Source organism: Agelaius phoeniceus, chromosome 3 (genome assembly GCF_051311805.1).
Source record: "Agelaius phoeniceus isolate bAgePho1 chromosome 3, bAgePho1.hap1, whole genome shotgun sequence".
NCBI classification, from domain to species: domain Eukaryota; kingdom Metazoa; phylum Chordata; class Aves; order Passeriformes; family Icteridae; genus Agelaius; species Agelaius phoeniceus.
The window spans coordinates 27,702,176-27,714,845 of NC_135267.1; the positions used below are offsets into that span (position 1 = coordinate 27,702,176).

Consider the following 12,670-nt stretch of genomic DNA (forward strand, 5'->3'; position numbering starts at 1 on the left):
GGCGGGCGGCTCTGCAGTGGCAGCCCTGTCACCGTGTTCCTCCTGTATCCCTGCGAGAAGGGGACCTGCAGAGCCCTGCTTTATCCCAGAGTTTCCTGGGCGTTTGGTACGAGTCAGCCTGCCTTCTGAACAAGGTTTAGGATGATCGCTCGGGTCATGACTTGAACTTCGTTACAGGTGCTTTGTGCCCGAGGACCGTAACTTTAGTCACAGGTCTTGGGTGTGCTGCCTTGTAAACCTGCACTCAACCTGCCACAGCCTGACGGCACTCTGCAAGGAGCAAAGGCTGCCTCCTCTATTCATCAGTTCCCCAGGAGACACGGAGCAGCTTCACATGCTGTGCTAGAAGCTGTCCTTGTCCGTGGTGTTGGTGAAGTCCAGCATTGGTCAGTTGAAGGTGTTCTAGATGCAGCTGCAGGGAAGTTGGAAGAGCAGAGTAGGATACAAGCAATGTGGGGACTTGGCCATTGCACCTCTGTCTCATGTACAGTTTGCTTTTTGAACAGCAAAGGCGTTTGTAAGAAAACTTCGTTCAGGTAATAGCAGCTGTTCACAGATGCTCTTTGCCAGAGGAGAATGCTGTTCGCTCTTCTCAATGCGTGCTCTCTGAGAGAAGTTCTGTCTTTAAATGAACCCCTTTTATAATTCACATAACAGTAGGGCAAGTGTCAGCGCCCAGAAGTTGCTTCCATGAGTGAGCGGGGGCTTGGCTTCTAAACTCTGTTTAATGAAAATATGTGTAGTCTACACCACAGAGTTTTGCACCTAGAGTGGTGTGCACTCAGAAAGTTTAAATACACTTTTATCTATCCTTGTCTGACGTTTGTGTTACTGCATGTCTTGTATGGCTAAAGTTATGCTGACAGAAGAGCCTCACAGTCTTGAGTCCAGGAATATCAACAGTCTTCCTGTTGCTCTGAGACTTAGCTCAAGGGTTTTCTCATTAATCTTTAAGAGATGGTGCTCATTTTTCAATGGGTGTTAGATTTTAGTTGTCCTTGCTTTCTCAGGGTGAGATTTCACAAGATAGTTAAGGCTGATCTACTAGCAAGCTGGTTCAGCTTCCTTCCCTGTATTCCAGGCTCCTATTTCTGCTCCCTGCCTTGTGTTGTTACTGGCCAGCTGAGTTCAAAAAGTTTACCGTGGAGAAAACTCTTTTTCTGTTCAGTTTTTTAGGGTGGTTGGCTTTCTCAGCAGAGCTTCAGCTCTTTCACAGGTAGGCCCAACAAGCTCTGCTTAATGTGAGGAAAGTACCAGGAGTGTGTGGAGGAAAGGGTCGAGTACAGCCAGCCCCTGCAGCACCCACAGCTGATTGCTTGGTAATCTCAGATGTATGGTGAGGCTAGACTTGGGAGCCTCATTCTTCCTTTGGCCCAGGGACCCTACTGAACAAAGTGTTTATGCTCAATAAATAGTGGAGCATGATGTCAAAGGAGATTCACTGTTCTCTTCTACCATGCCCCAGTGTGGCAAGAGGCAAGATTTGAAGAGCAGTATCATTGCAGACGTTATTTTGGTAAGGAGCTGAGAGCTGTATTAGAAATGTCTGTGGACATTCTGAGAAGGTCAGGTAACCTGGTTCACTGTCTACCTCTTCATTTTAGCAAATGCTAATAAACTCAGGTGTGGCAATTTTGTTCTGCTGTGTTATGTGGTTATATATTTTTATGTAACATAGCATTTAAGAGTGTGTTAATGGACCAGGTGCTTGTAGCCAGTCTGCTCTTGTGCAAACACAAAACTACCTCAGTCTGTAGCATACTTGAGCTGTGCTGTAGATATGCTAATGTGGAGGGCAGCACATTTGTTTTCCATTTTTCCTCTCAGATAACCTAGTTGTTAGAAAGTGGCGCCACATTTATATGCAGCTTAGATGAATCAACTGACTAATTGGACTGTTTTAATAAAAAGTCTTGTTTGCACTTTGACCTTCATGTATAAAGTCATAGCCTGAGGGTGTTTAATTGTTTTAAAAATTTATTGAAGATAGAAATCAAGAATGAAGATGACAGCCCTCATGTAATGGTAGAGATAAAATCAGAATAAACAAAATTACTTTTGTGTTTCTGTGACCGTGTTTAGTGAAAAATGTATCTTGTATATTTTTTTAAGAAATGTTTATGAGAAAAGACTTGACTTCTGTAGCACATGCTGAGTTTGTCTTTCAGGGTGTACGTGCGAATACCTGAAAGGTTGTTCTCCATCTAAGTGATGCCATTGTGTAAAGGAAATACTGTGTTTGCTCACTAGTGTAGATACCAGCCTTTGCTTTGGTTTTGTTTTCATTAGGACTCCCACTTCTCAGTGTGTGTTGTAAGATTCATTACAGAGCTGTGGAGGTCCCTTGGGGTGCTTGTAACCTCCTAAGGACACCATTCTCTGGGGTGCCAAGGGAATGAAACTGTGGGGAATTATCATGTAGTGTTTCTTGGGTGTAAGACAGGAGTGTTAAGGCTAAGTGCTAACAGAGCATGATGGTGGCATCTGTTTTGAAGGGAGTGAGACAGCATCACAGTTTACATTGCAGGGTAGATTCCCTGGTGCTCCCATCCTCTCCAGAATAAAGAGCTGTAAAGGTCAAAACACTGGTTCTGCTACCTTTGGAAAAGTCAGCTCTTTATTGCTTGCTGTGTTAATAGAACTAAGAGCTGTTGTCTGTTTTGGGGTAAGTTCTTTTTTACTCCATTTTCCACAACCATGAAGCCTTTGCAATGGTAAAAAACAAAAGCCTACCAAATATGTAACAGAGTAAGTCTTGCTGTAAAAAAAGCTTTCTAAAGGCCTCCTTAAATTTGCATTTGCAGGTAAAGGTCTTCTGCCTCTTAATCATCCTTCTACCTCATTTAAAACTGACAGTTGACCTCCCTGTTTATGCTTGACTTCTCCTGATTGTGGAAATACAAAACAGTGAACTGTCTCATTATCCCTCATCAAACTCCGCCTACTATCATTGCCTTAATGCTCACAAAATTTGGGCAACAATTACATCTGCTGGTGAGACCCTGTCATGCTAACAACAATCTCCTTGTGTTCTCATCTTCCTCTTCCTTCCAATAACGTATGCTTGACCTCCAGGTTGCAGAGTTGTGATCATTGTTTATTTTTTTATTTTTGTGCAGCAGAATCAAAAACCTTTTCAGTACTGTTTCAGAACTCCAGTACAGTTAGCAGATACTATCTGAAACAATTAGTTTGTGCAGCTTGGCAGATGCTAGCCTATTCTGCTGCTTCCCAGTTTTTATCCCAAAAAGCTCTCTTCTGTGCCAGTGTATTATTAGTCTCCTGTGCTGTTCAGCACCTCTTGTCTGCTGATTGCATTCCTCTAACTGACGGGTCTTGCTTAAATTTCCCTTTGGAGCTTAATGTGGACACTTGGATCAGGCAAGTGGAATGGCTGGCCCTTGGCATGGCTCACTGCTGCTGCTTTGTGCTCAGCGTGCACACAAGTGTAGAGTCACAGCATTTCACACCAAACTACATATCCATGTGTATTCACATGTGCATGTGATACTTGTCTGCCACAGTCTGTAAAGACTGACAAAGAGCTGTTTTAGCATAAGAAAATTCTGAGAAAGGTGTGCCCTGAAGGAGATCTCAGAAGGAAGAGATTTAGAAAGCAAGCATGGACAAAACGTGACAGTTTTATTTTAAAGTACATGTGAATGAAGTAGGAATCTGACTTGCTCAGCCTTGCTTAGTGAAATTGGACATAATGACACTTTTGTTGTGTATGAGTCTTGTTCCCATCAGTGTAGGGACCTAGCACACAGTAAGCATCTTCAGCTTTTTAAAAGTTGTTTTCTTAATAGCAACTTGAAGTGAAAATTTGAGGCCTTTAAATAAAGATTTGATAATGCTGTGTATGAGGCAGCATGACAAATGTACCACTGCACTGCTTGCAAGTTGAAGTCTTACTGAATTAATTCTAGTTTGGTTTTGGTTCTTTGTTTTCTTTCCTTCCTTTTACCTCTTTCTCAGTCCTCTTTAAGCTTCTTTTGATCTTTCTTCTGTACACTCAATTAATTTCTCTCCTTATCTTTTAGTTTTTGAATTATACCGTGTAAATAAGTTAAATGAGAACTAAAATGAACATGTGCTAATCAGCACTTCCTCATGCAAGAAGCAAAGCAGCCCTGCTCAGGAGCTAGGAGAAGCCAGAGTTTTCTTACTAGAATGTCCCAAAGGTGTTGCTTCTGATTAGAAGATGCATGACTCTCTTGAAAGCTTTCTCCTTTTTTGTAATGAAAGGCTAGGCTGTGAAAAGAGCTGTATTTCCTCTTGAGTGATTCTTCCCAGGGAACTAGCTATTGCATTAGTGTCTAGTTACAGTTTCTAGCCTGTTATGGTTTTGGGTGTTTCCAGGGCAGTAGCAGCCTGTAAATGGTATGATTGGAGATGTTACATTACAGTCTGCAGAACTTCAGATTGGTAAAATTATTGCTGCATATTAAGGAAATGAATTTGGGTTCAGCTGCACATGGTTTGACGCTCCAGTTTGCCTGTCACCCTTTTAAAACCAGGAACAAAATCTAGGGCATTTTTAGCAGTGGTGAATCTAGCTCACCAGCTGCATAAAATAAGTACAGGTACTATCCCTAATGTACACAGAGGAAGTTTTCATCATCTCTTTGCTAAAAAGACAACCAATGAGGCTTGGTGAGAGACAGATATACATGCCTAAAAATGTTCAAAAAGAAATAAGAAAGGACCAGAACTGATGAATGAGAACGTTGAGAGAGCATCATGGTGTACAGAAAGGTAGTGTTCATTTCTCATTTTACAAGAAACTTGGCTAACCTAATGGGCCAGAAGAGCAGATGTACTTTTAAGATAATTACTTATTTTACAAAGCCTAGATGCCTTGTGGAACAAGATGCTACATGATAGCTTTGAAGATGAGATAGACATTGACTTACATGAACAACAAGAATAGACACTTTATTACACTTTCTTTAAACTTTACATGATGCAAGATGTTTGTCCATCTATCCAAATCACTTAGATAATTGTATAGCGAGTTGTGGGGTTTCTTTAATGTTTATCTGAAACTTTCTAACTAGCTTTTTGTTTTATATGTTATAAATAAAACAGAATTGCAAAAAATAGTTGTTGCATTTTCCAGAATGTCAGTGATATATGGTCTTTTAAAAATACTCATCCAAGTCATTATACAGATTCATCATTAGTACTATGATGATCTCACATTCTCACTTTGTACAAACTGCTGCAGTATACCAGTGTGCAGAAATTGCATTTTTAAAAGCTTTTCTTGGTAATCTTGTGCCTATATTAAAGCTAATGGCAGCCTGAAGTCTTTTTTTTTTGCATTCTTGTCATTTTAAGACAAATGCTTTTCGTCTCCCTGTGCCCCAGTGAAATTCTCCAAACAGAATGCATTTTTGATTTTTAATGCAGAACTTCTCATGATGGCCTCTGCCAAATGTGACATGTGCAGATGCATCTCATGGAGCTGTCTTAATTGATGTGCTCAGCCACCGGCAGCTTGGGGGGAAGCAGCACTCGTGAATGTTTTCGTTATTTGTCACATGTCTACTTATTTACCCTTTCTCTCAGAGCTTTATTTGGCTAAATAAGGAGACAGTGGAATTATTTATTTACAGATAGACTTAGTGCTTCCTTCACATCTCTTGTATGGATACCTGCTGTTTCAGATAGTGGCGTTTTCTGGGGCTGGGTCTGAAGGTATGATTTTAGTGCATCAGCTTATGCTGCTTGACAGCCATGAGTGTGTATGTATGCAACCTCTAAAAGGAATACACTAATGCACAGAAATGTAACTCTTTAAATCTTGACTTGAGCAAGATAGGTGCCCTTAAAGAGTTTTCATGTTTATTCCTTCCCTGGATACTTCGACTGACTGCCTTCCATGAAACTACTTTTTTAATCTGGTTAAACTGGTTTTAATCCTGGCATCAGGGAAAACCTAAACTAAACCCTCTAGCTCTCAAAACATGCACAGTGTGCTAACCCCATGATGGCTGATAATTTTGCTTCATCTCCCTCTGCTTAGCTTTTCCAGTGGCTGGGTGATAAGATGTGTGTGTGTATGATGTAAGGTGCAGCACCAGTGACCTACCTGAGAGCTGTACTCCCAGATGCACTGTGTATGTGACAGTGCAAGACTCATTGTAGTTTATACTGACACACTCTTTGAAAATTTAAATTTGTAATAAATGGAAACCAGTTTGGAAGGTTCGGGGTCTTGGTTGGTTGGGGATTTTTAGGACTTTTTTTTAGGAGTTTTTTTTAGTAGTGCTTTTCCCAAAGCAAGCTGCAGTTGGTAGTAAATATTGACCTGCCCCCATAATAAACATTGATTTCCTCCTTCCCAATCTCAGATTTTAATAAGAGAAGTTTCAATTACCTACTGTTTGTATATTTCTGATAAAAAATATTCTGTTCGCAGTGTATTTCCTTCTGTGGATATCAGGTGGATTGCTGTGGTTTTATCATGGGACGTTTTTTATTATAATTCCTATTCTCCCTCAGGATCTCTCCTTGCTGTGCAGATGCCTTATTTTAGTTAACAGTATGAGAAAGGGTGAGTCAGAAGGATTAGTACAAGAAAGATTTTATGGTTGATATTGCATGTTTAGTTGTTCAGGTTTTTTATTTTTCTTTTTTATGCCAAAGGTGAATTATAAACTTGGAGCATTTTGTTTCACTGGTGAATAAATAATGTTGTCTTTGCTGCAGAAATCTAAAGTTAACATGATCCTAGTCTTTTTAATAATATTAGCCTCAGGTGTTACATAGTACAGAAGTCAAAGATGACACTTCTTTCTGAAATACACAACATCTTACTTCTTTAAAATCATGCAAAAGGTTATAACTTCTCAATTTTAATTTTCAATAACCCAGCTTCCTGCTTTGTGATGTGTGCAGAAGGTCCTCTAGTCACGTTGTGTCATGCACAAAAAAATCAGCAGCCCTGATGTTGTCACATGGAGGGGAACAGGCAAGAGTGCTTAACTGTGGCTGGGTGTGTTGACTGAGATTGAGAGCCTCTGCATCCTCTTTGTTTTTTCTATGATAATGTATAATGTGGGATAGCAGTTCTTAACTTTTTCATTATTGTCACTGTAACGTAAAACACGAGTTGTGTTTTGTTTATTGCCCCTTCCAATCTGCTTGATCAAAATTAAGCATTTTGGGAATTACATTTTAATCTTGGTTCTCCTGTTGCAGATTTTTGAAATTATTTCTGTGGCAGAGAACATCCATGGTAATCTCATGAGTGTGGAAATGCTTGCCTCATGCCACTGTGCAGTGTGGGGGTTTGATGGCTAGAAACAGGGTAACGAGCCTCTGTGGCACTTCCAAACTTGTTTTCCTCTGAAATTTGCTTCTGAGGGCATTAGACTTATTGTAAGATAGAAAAGATTTCATTAAGGGTACATTACCAGCTGTTTATTTCTGTAGCTCCATGCTTTATCACATCAGTGGTGAGAAGATGAGTACATCAAAAAAACCTACCTTGGGTATTGTCTCCTACATCCACCAGAAGTACTTGTACCTACAGAAAATAATCTGCTTCTTCCATCTAACACTGAAAACTTGTGGCAGAGGTTCTTTATTGAACAGTCAGATCATTAAAACTTTGTTCTTCTTTAGACTGTCATTTCATGATAATGGTATTTTAATGATGCATTAACTGATGAATAAAGATATGGAAGAACTACTTTTTTTCCATAAGTGAGCTTAATAACTAGTGAAAAGGGTATTTTCTACTGCATATCTAAGGCAATAGGCATTAGGTATATATGAGGCAAACTGTACAAAAATACTTAAATGTTGGTAGTGGCTTTTGTTAACAGTAAACAATACCCATGAGACCTCATTGGATGTTCAGGAAAAATTTTCAATTTCCCTTAAAGCTCCAGGCCTGAAAGAAGGTTCATATGAGGGACTGCTAACAATTGTTCCAGTTATGTGTGGCAATAGCTGCCCAGTGGAGGGAGAAAGAAGCTGTCATTAAGATTGTCCTTGAGAAACAGAGTGGTCAGTGAGTCACCTATGATCAGGTTTATTTAGATCACCTATGATCTAATTTATTTAGACAGAATGGTTTGTGTTGTAAGGGGCCTTACAACGGTGATCATTGGTTGGAGATAATTTTGTCAGACTCCATGCCCTGAGCAAGGACATCCTCCATTACACCAGGTTGCTCAAAGCTCCATCCAAACTGGCCTTGGTCACTTCAGGGATGAGACATGCACATCTGAGATGGGTGGTCAGGAGTGTGGTACAAGGCTAATGCAGGTACTGTTTTTCACACACAGAAAGCATGAAGCAGTGCTTTTTTCATTGCTTTTCTTTTTAAAAAAAAAAAAAAACTTCTCTTCAATCCATTCTTCTAAACTATTTTCTTCTATTATATAATCTTGGCACCTTACTTCTGAGCTTACTAAGGTCCAGACTTTGTGCTTACTAATGTTTTCATAGGCAGAAGTTCCTCATGGCACATAGTTTGAAAGTTAAAAGGATTTTAACATTTAACACTAGAGCAGAGACTTTGCTCCCATCTATTAGATAGGTTTTGTTCCCTGTGTAGTTAGCATGATGGTGTTAAATCGAGTGTGCAAGGGTGGGTTTTTATATTGGGCAGCAGACCACTGCCAAGGCAAGCATTTGGACGATGATATGTTGCTGTCCCTGCCTTAGGAAGATAAATTACTTGTCGGTAGAATTGCTGTGTTAAAATTTAGGGCTTAACACGCTTCAGGGTCTTAGGTCTAGGGAGAGAGGTTAGCAAAGCTTGGGGAGAAGGTTGTACTACTGATAGTGGGCACAAAGGACACAGAATTTACAGGCCACAAGGACATTTGGCAAAACTCCCAAGATAAGTAGTAAGCTAACAAAGCCAACTCAGCAACTGTGGAGATCAGTTCAAACTGGGTATAAGGTAATCCCAACATGGAGAGATTCTCACCTCTGTGGTCCACTGACTTAAGAAACCCAGCAACTCAAGAGACATACTGAGCATGCAGACTAATTAGCATGAGAAGCAAGAGAATCATTTAACCAACAGAAAGTAGAATTAATAAGAGAAGCGTGTAACTTGTAGTCAGTGAACTGTGATTTCTTTGCTAAAATGTATAGATGATATAAAGCTTTGATGATAGGAGAGCTAGCAAGCTTTTGTGGGTTATCACCTAACTTGCTTTGCACAAGTTAGACTAAAGAAATATTCAGCTTTAAGTTGAAACATGAGTGTTTCAGATTAGACATTAGAAAAAAAATTTCACCATTAGGGTGGTCAGGCATTGGGACAGGTTACGCAGGGAGGGGATAAAGTCACCATCCCTGGAGGAGATGTTAAAGAGGCATCTAGGTCTTGCTCGGTGGTATGGTTTAGTGATTTAGGGCCTACAGTGGCAGTGTTGGGTTGACAGTTGGACTTGCTGATCCTTAAGGTCTCTTCTGATGTTGAAGAGTCTGATTAAATGGAGGTACCTCATCTTGGTGTGTACATTGGCTGTGCACACAGGGCAACAAGCCCACATTTAGGACAACACCGGCGTAGGTGACAACTTCGGTCCTCCTTGTGCCTTAGAATTACGCCCTAACGTGTTGGTTTTTATACACCTTCACTTTTAAGAAACATTGCTTGTGCAGAAATAATATGTGTAATTATGGTCAAACAACTCAGGCATTCAAACAATTTCAGACATGCTTACCCATTTCCAGAGAGCTGTCGTCTTTCATTTTGCCTCCAGCACAATTGTTTGACTTAATGAATGGAGAGTGGTTGTGGTTCTCCACAGTTGAAAGGCCTCAAGGTCTCACTTGTATTTACAGAGGGGATATCAAAGAATTTTCAAAAGCCTGAAATTGTCTTGGTAGCCAACTGTGAGAAAAGGTCATAGTGAGTGAAGTAGCCGTATTCTGGGTGCTAGCAAGCTAATGGAGCATAGTGTTTCTTGAGAAGATCCAGCAATGGAGGGGAGCAGAGCTGGCATGGAAGAACTCTGTAGATGCAGTTACATTGCAAGTAATTAAGAGGAAGGAAACCTCTAAAGAGCAGCTTTTCCTTGTGTTGGCTCATAAGTAGTTCTGATACTCCGAGTATTTGCTTTAACTAGGATCATATTTGCTTTTTTAATGCATTTAACTGTGAACAATAATTTGGTTTAAGTTTGCTCTGTGTCAGAACAGGGTGGGGGGCTGGACTTTGGGCTTTTGCTTTGCAATCTTGCTGGCCATACTGTTGTTCCTTTGCCTGGTAAGGTACCACAGAACTTCTGTGAGCCTGGCAGAGCAGAGGTGGGTGGTCAGAGAAATTCATCCACGGAGGTTGTGTAAAGCATTGTCTGTCTGCCTGCAGGGAGGAGCTGGGATGCCACATCTTGTCCTCAGCAGCCTTGCAGCATGTGCCAGCCAGAAGACAGAGGTGTGTGGGGTTTGCTGCATGATGAGAGCACTGACTGGAAACTTGGGTCCAGAGTGGCCATGACAGGGTGTATTGTCCTTGCTGGCTCTGAGCAAGGCTGCTGGTCAGCCATCTGCATCAGTAGTTTGATCTGATGTGTATTTTGATTCTTGCTAAGGAGCCTAGTTAAAATTATAGAGAAAAGTGAACTCTAAAGAGCTCAGCAAAATAATGAATTATGGATGTTGGGTGAAGCTCCTCATATTTGGCCTTTGGACTGGAATCTCTGCCAGGCATGCTGATTGTCTCAGCTTGGCTGCGTTTCTCTGAACTTTGTTGTGGATAAAAAACATGTGAGAAGTCTGTGAATGATGACCTGAAGTTGAATGTAAGAATGTATGAACTCTGAATTTGTTTCTTTCTTTGTAGCTTTAGGCTAAATCTTTTGATGAGCCTAAATTCCATTCTTTAAGGATGCCCATTCAGTCAGTCCCTCTGTTGTCAAGACACTCTGTGGGTTACTTGGAACTGTTGGCAGCCATCTGAAGTTTTTTCTTTTCTTATTAAAATTAATGGCAGATCATCTGTGTGTTAAGACAGCTTTGAAGATTTAGTCAGTGTTTCTGGAGGCAAAAGTAATAGTTGTTTCTAAAGCTAGATGCATAAATGCAATATATGCACTACTGTACTTGAAATATGAAACACTTTGATTTTTTGGGGTTTGCCTTCTTGACTTAGTGTTTCTTTACAATTTTGAATTTTATTTTTTTTTTTAACTTGCAATTTGTTTTATAGAGAAATACAGTGTTCTCCCCACCAGCTCATTACAGCCACATTTGGAGAGGGATTTCTAGGACAGGAGGCTAATCATAGTAGCATACTCATGTAAAGGTGGACAAATATTCAACTTTGGGTCTCTCAACAGCAGCTGCAGTTCCTGTGCTCTCCCTTCTGCTACCCACTCCCACAGGCAATATGGGGGAGGCCAGGGACGTGGCAAACTTGATGCTCATTCTGTGTCCATCTGAATGACTCAGACCTGTGGACTCACATACCCCCTCTAGATCAGGCCAGCTCCTAGTGAGAATGATACTTAAACGAAGCAGGAGATGATGCTGAATGTAGTAAGAAACTGGAAGTCCCTGTTTCTTTCCGATATTCAAGGTCAAGTCACACCGGAGAGACTGGTGCTGGTCAATAATTAAATCAGTGCTTAACTATGTTCTGATTGACTATAATCTGTAGTAATGTCAAGTAGATTATTGTGGCATAATACACACAATTGACAAAATATACCATGCAAGAAAGTGCAATCTGCACAGAAACCAGATTTTTTTTTTTCTCTCTAGGAGATTAAAATTTGATCTTAGGAAACATACAGCAAATGTGTATAATTGGTGGGTGAGTCCCTCCAGAGTTTGCCTCTGATCAGATTCTGTAGAATTACAAACACTCTTGGATAATACTGCTTGTGATTTAATCACAAATCCCAAACAAGGATTATATTTTTTGTCATAATGGTAAGCAATAACTCTTCCACGGACACTGAAGCAAACAAAGAACATGAAAACCACAAATCTACTTACAGTGTGCTGTAAAACATGGCACAAGTTCCCTGTCTTTTGGCAAGCTGCTCTCCTATTTTCATCAGACTTCTGTACAAAATAGAAATTGCTGTGAGTTGGTATGCTGCAACTTTAACGCATGAGCATCTTACGTGAGTCTGAGCTCCTGGGACTGGAGCAGTCACATTTGTTAAATACCGAGGGATGTGGCTCTAGACAGTGTTGGAAAATGAAACTGAGGAGCGCAGGGCACCTCTGACAGTTGTAGCTGTGAAATTGCAGTCTGAATTTTTAACTCTAAGTCGATGTTTGAATTAGATGATTTCTGTAAGTCTTGGAGGCAGTGGTTCGAGAGCCTTCAACAAAAGACACTGCCTGTCACCGCTGGTCCAGCTGGGGTTTGAAAGCCCTGAAAGCATTACCAGTGCCCTGGTAATGCTTTTCCATGTGTTGACTTCTGTTTTTACATGGTAGGCAACACATCACAGCTGGGGGCTGGTTTGTCTTTTACACTTTCCAGAACATTGCCAAGGATCCTCTGACCTAGAGGTGCTAGCAAATAGAGTGTACCCATAAATATTGAAGGGCTACAAGGTCCAAGCAGCTGTTAGGTTGCTGAGCTGGTAGCATTCTAAAAGTCTTTATGGGAGCTTTAACAGCAAGTGTGCATGGAGATCAGGAAGCTTGAGATGGGGTGTTCCAGGTTTGGCTG

At 40.7% G+C, this 12,670-nt stretch overlaps 1 protein-coding gene across 5 annotated transcripts in view; it reads left to right on the top strand.

Annotated features, from left to right (window-relative positions):
- The window catches only part of GCLC (glutamate-cysteine ligase catalytic subunit), a 37,692-nt gene that overhangs the window by 766 nt on the left and 24,256 nt on the right, over positions 1 to 12,670 (top strand). The window contains exon 1 of one of the 5 annotated variants that reach the window (XM_054630539.2): positions 240 to 536. The exons of the other annotated variants lie outside the window; for them this stretch is intronic. The gene's annotated coding sequence lies outside the window, so the exon portion shown is untranslated. Of the gene's footprint in view, positions 1 to 239; positions 537 to 12,670 lie in introns of those variants that run through there. 5 annotated transcript variants of the gene reach the window in all.